A 17,689-nucleotide genomic window follows, 5' to 3' on the forward strand; every position below is an offset into this window, starting at 1 on the left:
GCAGATAAAACAATAACAGAAAAAAAGAATTAAAGAAGAATTAAGGGCCAAACAAGAGCCTCAGGAACCACACATACAGATCAAACCATGAATTTGAACAAAAATATGAACCTAAAATTACAAAATTTATATCAAAATCTTGAAGAAACCAAACCTAATATCCTAAACGGCTGGTTTTCCTTGCTTGTCTTCTTCTAGGAACGCACATCGGATGGTTTCCGGTATAGAAAAAAACCTAGGGTTTCAAGCCGGCGAGCTGAGATGAAGAAGAAGAAGAAGGACATTTTTATGTATATACCCATAAAAAGTTAAAAAATTATAAGTGCAGTTTCTTTCTGTGAAGTAGAAGCTGTTTTTACACCTAAACCCCTGAGAACTTCTGAAATTATAACCAATATTCATAAGGTTTTTTTAGTAGAATACCCTTTGATCTTTGTATTATTTAAAATGTGCTCTTTTAATCCTTCTAATTTTATTTGTCTTTACGAAATCTTTTTATTATTCCAGTGGGTAAAATCAAGTCCCGGCCGTCAGGGGCGGAGAGAGAGGGGACGGCCGTCACCGGCGAACACCCCCGCCCCCGCACCTTTTTGCTCCTCTCTCTCTTGCCGCCCTCATTGTCACCGATGAACCCCTGCCCCCCTTCGTTTACCCCTGCTCCCCGCCCCTCCCTCCAGTCCTTTTACTCCTCTCTCTCTGTTTTTATTTTAATTTCTCTCTCTATTTTTATTTTATTTTTTAAAATACCCCAACTTTTGATTCCCATTGATTTTGATTTTGATTTTGATTTTTTGAAAGTATTCTCTCTCTTTATATTTTTATTTTCTGAAAGTATCTCTCTCTTTTTATTTATTTTAATTTTTAAAATATCCCTCTCTCTTTAGGGGTTTTTTTGTTTTTTATTTTTTTTAAAAATTATTTTTTAACAAATTAATATCTATCCTCTAAAACGTAATAATTTTTTTAAATATTTACAATTTTTTTTATGTAACCTATTATATTTTATAAATTATTTTATTTAGTATATTTAAAAAAAATCTATCTTTTAGTTTTAGTTTTTACAAAATTAGTTTATATAATATATAAAATTATATTTTTAGTAGAATTTTTTTAAAATTTTATTGTTTAACACTTATTTTAATAAATTAAATTATAAATTAATATATAAAAAATTTTAAAAAATATAAAATTTTATTAATTGATTTTTTTTTCATTTGTAATTCGCCCACCTACCCTATAGTTTCTGGCTCCACCACTGCGGGCCGTAACAGACATCCAATTTACCGTCCATGGAAGGCTTATGTAGCACTTATATATATTATTATTAAAATACTATTTTAAAATTTAAAAGAGCGGATCTGGGTTCAATTCGGACCCGGATCCAAAAACTTAAAAATTTTTTCAATCCCACGCTACCGACCATCATCGTCTGACCCGCGGTCGCCATCACCATGGCCGTCATCATCGCACAGAGAACATCATCACCCTAATTTTCCTCCACACATAGGAAAGATTTTCCTTCACACACAGGATATCCCCTCCCCCCCCCCTTCATTGCTGTTGGTAACCGCCGTCGCTATAGGCAACACAACCACCATCGCCGTTGCTATCGGCAACACAACGGCAATCGCCGTCGCTGTCGGGAACACAACCACCGTATTCACGTTTCTATCTTTGAGAGGAATATAGTTGCTCCTGCTGCTATAAAATTCTTTATTTATAAACTTGCTTTTTCCCATATTCGTGCCTTTAGTATGGGATTATGGACACTCTAGGCTTGATTTGAACTTGATCCACAATGGTGTATGTCGGGTTTCATGATCTATTGAGAACGTTGTATATATCATTCCAATCCTTTGTTAAGGGGATATTGGGAAAATTAATTTATGTTGTTTCCTCTGCCCGTTTTTAATATATGAATCAATTATGAAATTTCTTAGTTGTTTGATCACTGTTGTACTTACTAATAACTTTGTAATACCTTAACAGAAGGATTTTCATAAGTGGATGAGATACTGGAAGCGAGTAGTTTTGGGTAGCGTTTAGATTCAGACCTGATCCACTCTTTTAAATTTAAAAAATAATATTTTAATAATATAATATTATATGTATATATATATACATAAATACCATGTCAGCCTTCGATGGACGATAAATTGGATGTCGGTTAGTGCTAAGACTTGATTTTACTCATTAGAATAATAAAAAGATCTCGTAAGGACAAATAAAACGAGAGGGACTAAAGGGGCACATTTTAAATAATATAAAGATCAATTAGGATATTCTACCGGTTTTTTTTTGGGTAAATTTTTTTAGTATGTCACTGGTTCATTTTTACTTTGATCATCGAACTTCAATTTGTATCAATTTGGTCACTTGATTTTAATTTGATTTCACTTAATTGTTAAAACAATGGATTTGTATCTACAAAATCCTTGTATTTGAAAATTCAGGAGCTTCAAAACCAGTGTTTGATTGCATGTATTTCTAATGCTGGATTACAAAATTTTGTACTTAGTTGCAAAATTTTGTAAATTTCGATTTGGAAACTGTGTCGGATTTGATGTAATAGGTACTATATATTATAAAATATACATTTTATTTTATGTAAATATGATTTTAAATTTCAAGTATTATGAGTAGTTAATATAATTAATATGAATTCAAATTTCAACTATTATGAGTAATTAATATAATTAATATATACTTAATTTATTATAATAAAAATATCATATACTAATTATTTATTAAAATAATTAATATAATATAATATATCTATTATATATTATATTACTAATATTAATTACACTATAATTATATTTTATTTAATATTTATAAAATATAATTATAGTGTAATTGATATTATTAGTAATTAATATATTTAATATGAATTCAGTTTTTAAATATTATGAGTAATTAATATAATTAATATATACTTGCACTTGAACCCCTCACACGCAGGTCATGTGAGGGATTCACTGGATGAGATTTTGGAATTCGGTCATTTTGGCCGAATTCCATAATCGCATGACTTTTGGATTTGAAAATACAAAGTAAATTCAAATCTTTTGAAACAAACAAGAGATTTTCAAATTCTTTGGTTTTCAAATCCAGTCAAACAAACACCCCCAAATCAAAGGATTGCGGCCCCCAAATGAATGATGTAGCTCTATTTCGATAATATGAACACCTCCAGTAGACTTAATAATGCACCATGAGGAGGACTGACTCAGATTTTCAGACAATCATGTAATCATTTGGGGGTTGAAATCCTTAATTTATTGTCCGGTGAAATCAAATTAAAGTTAATTGACCAAATTGATGCAAATTGAAGTTCGGTGATCAAAATGAAAATGAGTTAAAGTTTAATGAGCTAGCAAAAAAAAAATTAACCCACCTTTTTTGCTTGTGGTTTTGCCTGCATACTCTTAGAAAGTAACACTCATGTACCCCCCACAAAATACCATTATTTACAAAATAGAAAAACAAAATCCAAAAAAAAATATTATATTTAAAATATTTATTTTATAATATAAAAAAATTTAGTTTTTTTTTCTCATCGCAGCACTAAAAAAATTTTCTAGACCAAAATACTTCTATAAATTATAATATTTATTTTTATTTTCTAAGAACCCATTTGACGGCCAGGATAAAAAAAAATGGAATAAAAAAAACAATTTAAACTTAACCTTTAGTGCCTACTTTCGTTGTCGACTAGATACAAAGGGAGCAATTTTATGAAGATGATAGAGCCTATACATACAGCCAAAATGTAAGGCATATGCAAAGTTAAAGCAAAAAAATAATTAAGTTAATATATATATATATATATATATATAAACTTACATTTGATGAGTATAGTATAGAGATGTGGATGGGCAATTTGTAAACCTACTTAATATAAATAGGCCCCAAAATATTATAATATATATTATCAACAGTTGGATTTCAATCCAACGGTTGAACACTGTTCAATTAATAGTATTTTTATTCTTATAAACAGTAGTATAGCGAAAAAAACGGGGTATACAATATTTTGATCTAAACCGTAGACTGTAATTATAATAGTAACTCAATTAATCTGAATTGTCTAACCCTATTTCTACTAACACCTACATGAACTTTTCAAAGAAACAAAAGACACCCCCAATCAACCTTTAGTATCTGTATCTCTCTACCATATCCACTGTAGTCAGTTGTTGATGTTCGTACTCATATATTATGTATATATTTATATTTAAATTTTTAAATTGGTCCCACCAATATTTTTATTATTTACACTTGAACTTTTTGACCCTACAGTAGACTTAGTCAAGATCCGTTATTATGGATAGAACCCCGTACTTTATATTTGGACAACACCAATGTTGGCTATTTAAACTATTAATTTTTATTTAATAAAAGTAATTTATGCTATTAGTTTTAATGTTACTATTTTTTAAAATTATCAAAAAATGGTTATTACTTAATTAAATACTCCCTCCATTACTTTTTATATGTCATTTTCTAACATCAAGAGCATTTATTATTTTTTTCCCCAAAATTACTCTTAACACTCTATTCAATTCTTTTTTTGGAATTAAATATGAGAGAAATGTGAAGATATAAATTAGAAGTAACTTTTTATAAAATTTTGTGAAATAATTAATTATCTTAGTATGTGAGATTCGGTTAATCACAACATATAAAAAAAAACGAAAGGAATACATCACCCTTTCTGAGTCTCCTTCATCTCTGCTAACAATATGTCTTCTCCACTAATCCCCGCTTGCTATGACACAAGGGCAACCATGACCTGTTGTTGCATCTAGACCATTGAATGTTCATAGGCCACTGTCACTAGTAACAATGGTAAACAACCTCAGGCCTCTCAGATCTTCCAAGGGGAAGCTTTGGAGAGGCTTAAAAGCTCAGATCGAGAGTGAGGTGTTGTTTGGATCGACTATTAGCGACCCAAAAGCTACTTATTTTATAAGTTAAGTGCTTATGAGGTTTTATATTGTGTTTGGATGGGTTTTTTTCAATAAGCTCAAGCTGTAAAATAAGCCAAAATACAACTTATTTTATAAAGTGCAAGAGAGGCGACTTATGAAATAAATACATTTTTGATAAGTTGATTGGTTAAGTGCAATTACTAAAATGCCCTTAACCAATCTCAAAATACGACTTTTTCTAACCCTAACTTCTATCATCCCCATCTCCAAACCCGAGTCGGATCCATCACCATCTCTCCCGAGTTTGCCGATCGTCTCCATCTCATCTTCGAATTGGTGGCTGTTTTCCAAGGTATCCATCCAAAGCTTGTACCTTTGTTATTGTATTTGCTATTCTTGGTTGAAAATGATGGATTCCTCTCTCTCTCTCTCTCTCTCTCTCTAGTTGAGTTTGGATGTGTTTACTGAGAACAGCATGGAGATTTGAAATGATGAAATGATGCCAATTTTGTATGGGAAAATATTTTTATGTTCTTTTCGTAGAATTCAATATATTCCCAAACTTCTCTTTGCATTCATATAAATGTCAAGTCGTGATGGTTTTGGTAATTTGATATAGTTGATGTTAGAGTTGGCTAAAATCCTGGTGCAAATTGTTATTATTTTGTTAGTCTCAATGAATTATTCCATTAAGAATTTAGTTGGATACTTAGATGATACAAGCTATTTGATGGATACTTGGGTTCTCTGCAAAATTTAGTCCTTGATTGACATTTTGCATATAATAGCTAATCATAACTTCATTCCTTACATCCAAACTTTGTGAAATTGTGGTCAAATTAGCTTTAGATACTAAAAGGTTTCAAACATGTAGATTCGGCAAAAATGATCGATTGGTCGTAAGCAAGCTTGTTACAAGCTTGACAAAGGGATCGATCCAGGTCACCTTTAGCTCGATGTCTTACGATCCGCTACACTAGCGAGTGCCTTTCATCGATCATTTTTGAAGGAGATTAATGATATATTAGAAACTTAAACCATGTAATTAATTGAAATGCGTTTTAATCATTCAACTATGGTTGTTATTTTTGGGCATCTACTATGGTTGTTATTCAATGTAATTAATTAGTATGCGTTTTAATCATTCAACTTGTAAAAATATATCTTACAAGACATCTTCCATAGAAGTAACATTCTTAAGTCATCCTATATAGATGTTTTGATTGAATATACAACATGTTTTTGGGCATCTACTATGGTTGTTATTCAATGTGAGCAAAGAAGTCCATTAAGTTAAAACAAGCTGACATCATTTGAAGGTTTTATTATATTGGAAATGCTTAATTGGTATATGCTCTGTAGAAGATAAACAAGTATCATGACTATTTGTTTTTCTTTTTTAGGAATCATTTTTATAGTCAAGAATTCTAGTGTGGTGTATAAGGGCACAAATTCATAATCATATTCTCTACACAATTATATTCGAGATGGAGGATCCTACAAAATATGACCACTTACACAATGAAGGTACAATTTCAAATTATATGGGCATGTTTTGCTCTACATAATTATATTCGAAGAATGGGAAACAATGATTTAGATGCTCTTGAGGGCCTTGAAGACATTAACCAATTCCAAGAAAGAGAATTGGGCTTTGAGGATGATGGTGAAAGTTCATGGCAACAACCAACCAATGAAGACACCGAACAAATGATTAGAGTTAGAAAACACTATTCGGAATCAACTCTCCAATCAAAGGTACAAGTTGATTTTGGAATGTTTGTAAAAATGTTGTTATGGTTATTGTGAGTGTTAAAAAACCATTTGTATTCTGTTTATTAATTGTTGTATTGGTTGTTGTAGTTGTTAGAGCATATTAATATTAGTTGTTGTTATTATGGTAAAAATATACAATGTACTTGATAAGATGTTATTTAATGTGACTTTTTATTGTACTAGTAATTAACAATATTGTTCCTCCATTGTAGAAATTATTAGTTGAATATTTATTATCATAATGTAATAATAATAATAATAATAATAATAATAATAATAATAATAAGAACAACAAAAATAACAACAACAATCATAATAACCCTTATAATAATAATAATAATAATAATAATAATAATAATAATAATAATAATAATAATAATAATAATAATACATTAAATTATGAAAATAACAATAGTGACAAATATTATTTATTTGTTAACTAAGGCATGTGAGTAATGTATTAAGTTATTGAGTTATTATCATAATTCGAGTAAAAGGGCATTTTTAGTAATTTCTCGCTATATAAGTACTTTTTGAGAATAAACATCCAAAACATTTTCATAACGAAAAAGTGCTTGTGAATCTACTACATCACAAACAAAAATATACATAAGCACTTAACTTACTCAAAAAGTACTTTTTCCAAAAGTGCTTTTAAAAAAGCACTTTTATTAAAAGCCAATCCAAACGAGGCCTAAGGTGGATGATGACATCTATTCAAGAGTTGAGGAGCGGTATATTACTGCACTTTATGGTAAATTCTTAGGTAAAGCTCCTCATCTTGAGCTAGTAAAAGCGTCCCACGATGATAAATGGAATTTGTGTGGTGAATTCCATATTGCTGATCTACCTACTGGTTACTTCTTGATCAAATGTCCTAGTGAGGAGGTGGTGCAAAGTATTCTGTTCAAAGGACAGTGGACAGTGAATGGGCTTGTGCTCCTGCTAACCCCATAAAAACCCTTCTTCTAACTGCTGCATGAAAAATTGTCCACAGCAACAGTATGACCACAACTTCACAATTTACAGATTAAATTCTGGGATGGTGATATCCTGGAAAGTGTAACAACCTATGTCAGTCTCTTATCGAAAGTGAATGATCAAACTAATCCATGAATAAGGCAAGGTTTGCTCAGTGTATAGAGCTAGATCTTTCCCAGCTGCTGAAGAAAGGCTTTTGGTTAGGAAAGAATGACCACAATGTTTTCATAGTAATTCTTTGTGAACAGTCTTCTACTTCACTTGAGATCCAGCCTAATCTAGCTCTCCTTACTTGAAACTCAGAAAGAATAGTGCTTGATGGCCCCAATGAACCTCGAGATGATGTGACCTCAGCACTCCCATTAATTAGGGTGGCCATGGTTTTTATTATGAATTCTAATTGCCACATTTCCATTACAGGATTCTGCAAAGTGAATGCTTGCTCCTGTCTAGAAGCTAAACTGATGGCATTGCAATTGGACTTAAAATGCATGAAAGATAGAAATCTAAAAGATGGACTTGGTCTTCACAAATTCACTGGCTACATCAAAGGTCATGGGTTCCCTCTAAAAGAAATCATGTGGAGAGTCTGGAGACATAGAATTCTGATTAACTTTTTGAACCAACTTAAGACTCAAGTGATTTGCTCTAAAGTTGAAGTTATTACCGCAAATAGAATCAATTAGCCAACACCCTAGCGAGATGTGGTCTATCCTCCCTAGGTATCTTTCTCTTCCATCTACAACTTTGCTTTTTTAAATTTTCTTCTAGTTTGTTTGTTTTTTTTAAACATGTAATAATAATAATAAATTTTAAAAATTAAATTAAATTAAATTAAATTAAATAAATCATTTGCTGTTTGGGAATAATGTTCAATAGACGGCCACATGTGGAGGTGAGCAAAATTAGAGTGAATTACTTGGTTTTGAATCGACAAAAAGTTTGATTCATATCAAATTAGGTTTAAACGGATACTCAAAATTGGGTATCCGATTTGCTAATCGAACGTCAAATTTTGAAATTTCAAGGTTTACTAACTTGGCATATATATAATTTATTTTTATGTTCAATAAAAATTTGTGACCATAGTCAAGTGATTTTTGCAAAAAATTAAGTCTGCAGGAGAGATAGAGAATAAGAAAAAGTAGAGTTAAAAATTCAATGCAGTAACAGTATAGAATTTGATTTCAGTTATCATTTACCTTAGCATGATGATCCCTTTTTATAGTTTGTGATCTGACTTGAGTTTTGCAATCTTTGACGATTCATTCTCTCTCCTATTGGATGATGAAATTATCCAAATTAAGATTTAACAATTAAATCATATCATATGTTGGTATATTCTTCCAAGAGCTTTGCACTTGAATATATCACCATTTTCCTTTTTATAAAATATAATAGATTCACATCAAAAACATACACACGTATAGAGCAAGCTCAATAAATACATAAACCTTCATTTTAGGTGGTTTTGAAATTTAATCTTAAGTTCTCCATAAAAGCATTATAGAAAAATTTTTCGAAATTAATAAGTTAAGAAGCCATTGGTTATATCATCAATTTTTCTTTTTAAATTACCCTAAGTCATTACATTTTTTATGTAGGTTGGAACTTTATAATTAATGACTACACTCTGATCGGATCACCAATGTTTTTGACATTCAAATTCTAGATTTACATGATCTTAATGTATACTCTGTAAAGACTCGGAGTCACACATAGGCGCAATATATATTAATATGTATGTATATATATATTAAATAGTTTTTAATTGTGTGAACAATTTTTACAAGCGTTTAATTATGGAAAAATTAATTATTATTCGCGAAGTTTTAAGCGTCTTGAACTGGGACTACTACAACATTTAGATTTACCGCTTGATCGCACGTACGGCGGTTTCTTTTCATTGTCTGATGCAGCTCATTGATTTATTTAATCTTCTGACGTGTCTAACCTGCGATTTTAAAATTATGAGTTTAAAACACTTTAAAATTATGAGGGCAGCAAAAGCTTTGAAACTCGTTTAAAATTATGGGTTTCAGCTTTAAAAAGCGGAGAGGCGTTACTTCTCAACATTAAGCTACTTTTTATGTTAACGTCGATCGATCTTTTTATGTCGATAAGATGCGAAAAAGTAGCACTGTCGGAGAAAAAAATTATTTAGAAATATTCAAAATCATAAGATTTTTTTTGTGAATATCTTAACCTCAAAGGGATTATTTGTTTATTCACATGTTTAATTATAGTTTAAAAGTTTAAAATTATTGCCAACTACGTTCACTTATACAAATTTTTGCATTCTCCAATGAAAAATAATAATTTTAACATTTTTAAGTTCAAAACATCAGTTTTAGAATTTTTTAAATAAAATAATTATCCAAATAATTCATATCTTTATGATTGATCATTCAGACTAGCCTAGGACAGGCTAGCTAGGTGTAGTGCTTAGCCAAAATTAGGTCATGATGAAACCCAACTAGGATATGGAAAGGCTAAATATGCTGAAAGGACCCAAACTTTTTAAGGGTAAATTCAATTTTATTATAAAGTTATTTATTTATCTTTTATTTTTGAATTAATAATTAATATCTTTTATTTTTAAGGCCAAACGAATTAAATGCCATACTAATTTAATCAGTATTATTAATTTATCTAAAAATGAAAGTAACCCGATTTCCAGCATTTTAAGGTTGTCATGTACAATCCTATTGAAATCACTATTTTTGTTAATTTTATATATATATATATATATATATATATATATAACTTATTCATGTTTATAAAGTTTTTGAAATAATACTTTTATAATCAGCTCAAATTTGTATTACTCCCTCTATTTTTTAATCCAATTTGTTTTGAGGATATTTTTTTTCAAAATAGTTATTTTTTTATATTACTAAAGTAATAATTATTTTTTAATTTTTCTCTTATTTAATTTTTAAAGTTATATGAATGGAAAGTGTATAGTCCCAAAAAATATATTTTTTCAAAAATGGGTAATTTAGGAATTTATTTCATTTTTTATTTTAAAATTTTAAAAATATAATGTCATTCTTGATTTTTATGTAAAATATTTAAATGGCATGTATTTTAAAATGGAGAGAATATAAGTTATGAATGAAACTAATGTTGGGATAGATTTGATTTACATATAATGATAATGGCTTAAACATACAAAACTTATTTTATAAAGCAAAACCATGAATTACAGTGCATATCATACCAAAACAGATAATTCCTGGTGAATTAAGTGAGGTCATTACAAGATAATTACCACTGTTATACACATTATAAAAGTATTTTATATTTTTAATTATCTACTAGCTTAAATGATATAAGTTTGCAACAAGTTAATAATAATAATAATAATAATAATAATAATAATAATAATAATAATAATATCTACGAAATTTACCAGTTTTCATCACGTTTTAATTATATGTAACAATTTAAAAATGACAAAAATTTAAATCAAGAAAAAAATAATAGAATATTATTTTGGAAAAATAATAATTATTTAATAAAAAATAATTATCTCATTTGTCACCACAACCCAAAAATTGGAAAAAAAATATCAAGAAATATTCTTAACATTCATTTAATATTAAAATTAAAAACAAAAATGATAGAGTTAGTTCAAATAGTAAAAATTTAAGTCACTTCAATAAGTTATTCTAAATTTAAATTTTTATGTGTATAAAAAACACTGAAGTTTATCATCTTAGACATTATTTGGATTGACTTAAAAAAAATATTTTTTTTTTCAGTTTAGTAGAAGGACTTCTAAAAAAAATGCTACTCAAAGTAAGTTAAATATTTTTCCCTATTTTTGTGTTTGAATGTTAATGCAAAAGTACTTCTAAAATTTTGAAGTTGTTTGGATGTGTATTTGTAGAAAGACTTTTTCGGTAGTGAATTACTGAAAATTAGAATTAATTGAATTATAATAATATCTCAATTATTATGCATTTATCACACAGGGATAGGGGCAAACGGGAGGGGAGGCATTTAGATCATAGAAGCAGAGAAGACTGAATGGAGATGAAAAAGCTTGGAGAAAAATCTTAAAAACTTAGGGCATTTCATTATTTAATATGAGTAGTTAAGTAATTGTGTAACTCCAAACTGCTTCATACAAACTGGTTTGTTTAGAAACATCACATGACCAACTTCTGAAAAGATTATTTTCAACTCTTTTTTTGTAGCTTTTGTTTCCGTAGAGAAGTTAATCCAAACAATTTTTTTTTAAGCCAAGAAGCTAAGCCAAAACAAAACCTTATTTGATTTTCAATATCTCATATGAACCAATCAGTATTAGGGGCTCTTCCAAAATCAACAAGCAAAGACCTTACAAAGAATTATGAAAATTTAAAAAAAGAAAAACTTTGTTGCCTCCAGTTTTGCAAAATATGGACAGTGGTTTATTTTTTGGTTTTAAATTGTTGGTTTCTCCAACTAGCCATATATACATTTTTTTAAAAAAAAATCTATTAATTTCTCACAAATTTTCAATAAAAAAAACTTAAATTTCAAAAATCAAACAAAATCAAATTGAAAATCATGTTTCTTATATTCATATTCCGTGGCTATTTTTTAAATAAATTGACTATTTAATCTCTCTGAGTCAACATCATTAAAGATTTATTAATAGCTTTTCATTTTTTTTACTAGCCAAATAAACTAAATAGTTTAAAAACTAAAAAAAATCCTTCTCCCTGTTTTCACAAAATTGAGAAACCAGAAAGGTTTTTTTATTTTTCTGAAAAATTATTTAAATTTATATAAAAGTGTGTGGTTTTGATTTTGTTTTTGACGATTTTGCCCATTAAAAAAAAAATTTCAAGATATGGCATTAAGGTGGGAAGGCAGGTAGGTAGGATGGTGGTAGGAAACACATATATCCAGACTGCCACGTGGCTAGTGAATAGTGCGGTGGTGGTACTGATGGGGCCCACCAAACCTTTCCCCTTGCTTTCTCCTCACTTATAAAAAATAATAATTAATAATTAAAAAAAACGTTTTGTAATTTCTAGTTGCCTTTTCCAAAACACAATAATTATATTTTCTCATATTTCATGGGATTCTTTTGTCTGCCCAAAAAGCTTGGTCAATGGTCTAAAGTTACATGACCAACATGAGACATGGGAAGCTCACCAAACACTTATTTTTGGACTTAGGTCTTTATTTTTATTTACTTATTTATTTTATTATGATTATTTAATATTTATATATTTATATTAATATTTTAAAAAAACAGTACAGTTAGCTGCTCCACGTGTACTGCTGTTTTTAGTGCCCATTCAGCTTTTTAGGACTTTTCTGCTCCACCCTTTTTTTTCCTGCCTCCACCATGCCATGTTACTACACCACCTTTTATCCAATTTTGGGAGGATGTTCACTTTAATTATTTTAAGCAAATTATTTATGATAATTGGGTTGAGTATTAAAAAATAATAAAAATGAATATCATCACATTTATATATATTTACTTATAAAAATTATATATTAACTAAAGAGTTTTGCTCTAGCATTACTGGTCCCACTATATAAAATTTAGTTTGCGGAACTTTCATTGTTCAAATTCAAAATGTGTTAAATACAATGATGCCAAAGATTCGCGGTTGTATGCGTCAGTTTGTAACCCAGTCCCATGTCTAGTGGACAAGCAAATTGTCATTTCTTGTATATGTATGTCTCTAATTATATATGTACTTGTTGCATTTGTTAAAAAAACTTCATGTTTTGCTCTCGTTATTCATTGCTTTCTTGTTTGAAAAAGATTTCGTTCTTAATATTTATTTTTATTATCATTGAAATGAGGCATGAGAGGGATGAGATGGGATAAGAAGGTAGATATAAAAGAATAAATTTGGAAGCTTAAAGGTTTATTTTAATCAATATGATTTATGAATGAGGATCAAAACCCTATTTATAGACAATGTTGAGGACAATGAATGGGAAGGTTAACATACTTGGTATAATTACTAAGTATTTCTTGAGTATTTTCACATTATTACTCTAGCATGATAAATTTCATCTTTTAACTTTTTATTAGTAAACATTATTCTCCTAATAAAAAGTTCTAAGTATTCCAAAGCTCTTTAGAATCCAAAATTCTTCTAGAATGTTCCGGGAATCTCTTGGGTTGTGACACATACATTCACTTGATTTTTTTTGTGTTGATTGTGACATAAATTTGATATATTTTGAGATTCAAAAATACTCCAAAGCATTTTTGAATTTTTAAATTTAATTAAAACTAACATAAAACCTTCTAGCTTTGTTTGTAAGGTTTAAAATGATAACTTAAAAAAAGAGATGAGGAAAACTGCACCATTTATTCATAACCACTTAAACCTTTATAAAGACAAAAATATGAAAAGACTATCTCTAAAGAAGATGAGATAATTATAATAACTAATTTGAATTTTAATTAACAAATAACTAACTTAAATATTTAAATCAAAGATATCCTAACCAAATTAAAATAAACACCGTTATCTCAATGTCCTTCCTTAAACTTATGTTTATCTCATAAGTTTAAATATTTTAAAGTTATCTCCCTTGCATGAATGCTCTCATGCTAGAAACACTAATCAATGCCCTGAGCTTTTGAAAAATAGCTATTTTGAGAGGTTTTGTAAATAAATCAGCAATTTGATCTTTTCTTCTGCAATAGATGAGATCAATAATTTTCTCCTTTGTAAGATCACGCAAGAAACGATATCTTACGTCAATATGTTTGCTTCTATAAAAAAAACTGAATTCTTAGATAGCTTGATAGTTGAACTGTTGTCATCATATATTGGAGTCGAACCTTCCTGCTTTAATTTTGTTTTGTATACCCACTTTAAACCAATGGTTTTTTGATCTTTGGGAAGTTCAGTCAACTCTCATGTTTTATTTTTTTCAATGGATGCAATTTCATTATCCATAGCTTTTTCCCACTTTGAATGTTGGACAGCTTCTTCAGAAGATAAAGGATCACAATCTGAAAATAAAGCAAAGTGAGTAGCAAGGTCTTTAGCTTGGTTGAAATTTGTTACCTCATAATCTGTCATCTAAGCAGGACTTTTTCGGACACGAGTAATAGAGGATTTAGTTGATGTCGCTGCTATTGTTTGTGATATTTCAATAGTAGTTGAGGCGTCATTAGTTGAAATTTCTTGATGTTGGACATGTTCTCCTTCTTCTTCGGTTTCATCACTAATTATAATTGAAGTAGGCTGCTGCTTACTCCAATTCCAAGTGCTCTCCTCATCAAAAATAACATCCCTACTCACCACAATTTTCTTTGTCAATGGATCATACAAATTTAAAGCTTTGGATATTTCACTAATCCTAAGAAAAACACACTTTTTCCCTTTATCATCAACTTTCTTTCTTTTCTCATCTGAAATATGTGCATATGCAATGCAACCAAAAATTCTGAAGTGATCTACTACTGGTCTTCTTCCACTCTATGCTTTTTATGGTGTTTTGTTTTGAACAACAAAAGTAGGACTTGTATTCAAGATATGAATGCTCCAATTCATTGCTTCTGACCAAAAATTCTACAGAATTTTGTCCTTTGTTAACAAGGTTCGCACCATATTGAGGATGGTTCGATTTTTTTCTTTGTAATACACCATTCTGTTGTGGGGAATGAGAAGCTGTGAGCTCTCTTTGGATACCATGATCATTACAAAAACTTTCAAAGTATTTTGAGCAGTACTCTCCTCCACGATCAGTGTGAATTATTTTAATAGGTATCCCAGTTTCACTTTCAACATATGCATTGAAGCTTTTAAATGAACTAAAAGCTTCTGATTTCTCCTATAAAAAATAAACCCAAGTTTTCTGAGAATAATCATCAGTGAAAGTAATAAAATATCTTTTACCTTCATTAGAAGTAGGATTTATTGGTCCACTAATATCAGAGTGAAAAAGTTTTAGAACATCTTTTGCTCTCTAAGACTTTCCTTGAGAGAAAGGAGTACAATGTTGTTTGCCAACAACACACTCTTCACAAACTTGGGAGGGAATAGTAAATTTAGAAAGCCCTATCACCATATCTTTTTCTTGGAGTGTCTTCAATCCGCCAAAGCTCAAGTAACCATACCGATAATGCCATAGCCATCAGAAGTCTTTTGTTTTAGCCATCAAACAAGGTTGAGTACATCAATATTCATAGGAAACAACCTATTTATAATCATGGGCACAATTACAATTGCACCTCTACAAGGATCATATATTTCACAAGTACCCTTTTGAATAGTAATTGTATATCCCTTCTCTTACAACTGACCAACACTCAACAAGTTACTTTTCAAGTCAGGAACATAAAAAATGTTAGAAATTTTTTCTATAAAACCATTCTTGGTTTTTATATTAATGTCACCCTTTCCCATCACATTCACTAAGAGCAATCTCCAAAGCTAACAGTAAAGAGAAAAATCTTCATTTAAGTAAGAAAAAAAAGACTTACTTCTACACACATGGTTGCTACAACTAGTGTCCACAAACCAAATATCTGACTTGTGAGATTCCTGACTATCTTGAATTGCCATTAGCAGAGTCTCTACTTCTTTATTTTCTACAAAATTTGACTTTTCGCCTTTCTCTTTGTCATTAGATAGCTTGGTGTAACATTCAAAACGATAATGACTAAATCAGTGACATCTAAAGCACTCAATCTTAGATTTATCAAACTGCTGACCTCGTCCTCTTCCTTTACTTTGTAGATAACCATCATCAGTATTTCTGTTGCCACTTCTGTAGCATCTATCTGCTCTTCCTCTTCCCCTACTTCCACCTTGACCTCTACCTCGTAATATTGAGAAGTTATTGGTTGTAGAGACCTTAAAAGCTTGCTCCTTAGCAATAAAATTACGGTTCATCTTCTGTTCATGAACTAATAAAGAACTTTGAAGTTCATCAATGGAGAGTGCATCTATGTCCTTTGATTTTTCAATTAAGCAGACTATATAGTCAAATTTTGCTGTCAAAGATCGCAATATCTTTTCAACAATAGTAATATCGTCCATCTTCTCCCCATGAAAATGCATATTATTGGCTAACCCCATGGTTCTTGCAAAATAGTTGTTAACAGATTCTCCATCCTTCATTTGTAGATTTTCAAAATCCCTTCTCAAGGCTTGAAGTTGTGCACACTTCACTCTTGATGAGCCTTGATATTTTCTCTTCATTGAATCCCATATATCCTTAGAGGTTTCTTTGCAAAGAATCATCTCCAAGATAGATCGATCAATGGCCTGAAATAAGTAATTCTTTGCCTTCAACTCTTTCAACTTTGATGCCTCAAGTTCCTTCCGTTGTGCTCCCGTAGGTACCACTCCAACATCTAGGGTTGCAACTCCGAAGTCAACAATATTCCAATACTCCTTGGATTTTAAGAAATTTTCCATCAACATGCTCCAATGATCGTAGTGACTATCAAAACATTGAATAGATGGTTGCACAAAGTTGTCTACAAACATTGTGAATTTTTTCACCACAAAGAACTCTCCCTTTTGTTGAAAAATTGTCTCTAATACCACTGATAACTTAAAAGGAGAGATGAGGAAAATTGCACCCTTTATTCATAACCACTGAAGCTTTTATAAAGGCAAAAATCTGAAAAGATAATCTTTATAGAAGATGAGATAGCTATAATAACTAATTTGAATTTTAATCAGCAAACAACTAACTTAAATATTTAAATCAAAGATATCCTAACAAAATTAAAATAAATATTGCTATCTCAACATAAAAGTTAGCCAATGTACTCTTATGGCATACATGTTAATCTAGGAGGGCATTAAGTCATTGGTTGCATTAGTTATAACACTAGTCTCATAGATTTGGGAACTTATTAATTCATGTTTATTGATATATTCCTCACAAATAATCTTATCATAATTTGAATCAAATGTGGTTAGGAGAACCTAATTATTCCCCTCGCATGTGAGTATACTTTAAAAATATATTTTATACAATGGATATATATATATATATAT

Source organism: Dioscorea cayenensis, unplaced genomic scaffold (assembly GCF_009730915.1).
Source record: "Dioscorea cayenensis subsp. rotundata cultivar TDr96_F1 unplaced genomic scaffold, TDr96_F1_v2_PseudoChromosome.rev07_lg8_w22 25.fasta BLBR01001373.1, whole genome shotgun sequence".
In the NCBI taxonomy this organism is placed as follows: domain Eukaryota; kingdom Viridiplantae; phylum Streptophyta; class Magnoliopsida; order Dioscoreales; family Dioscoreaceae; genus Dioscorea; species Dioscorea cayenensis.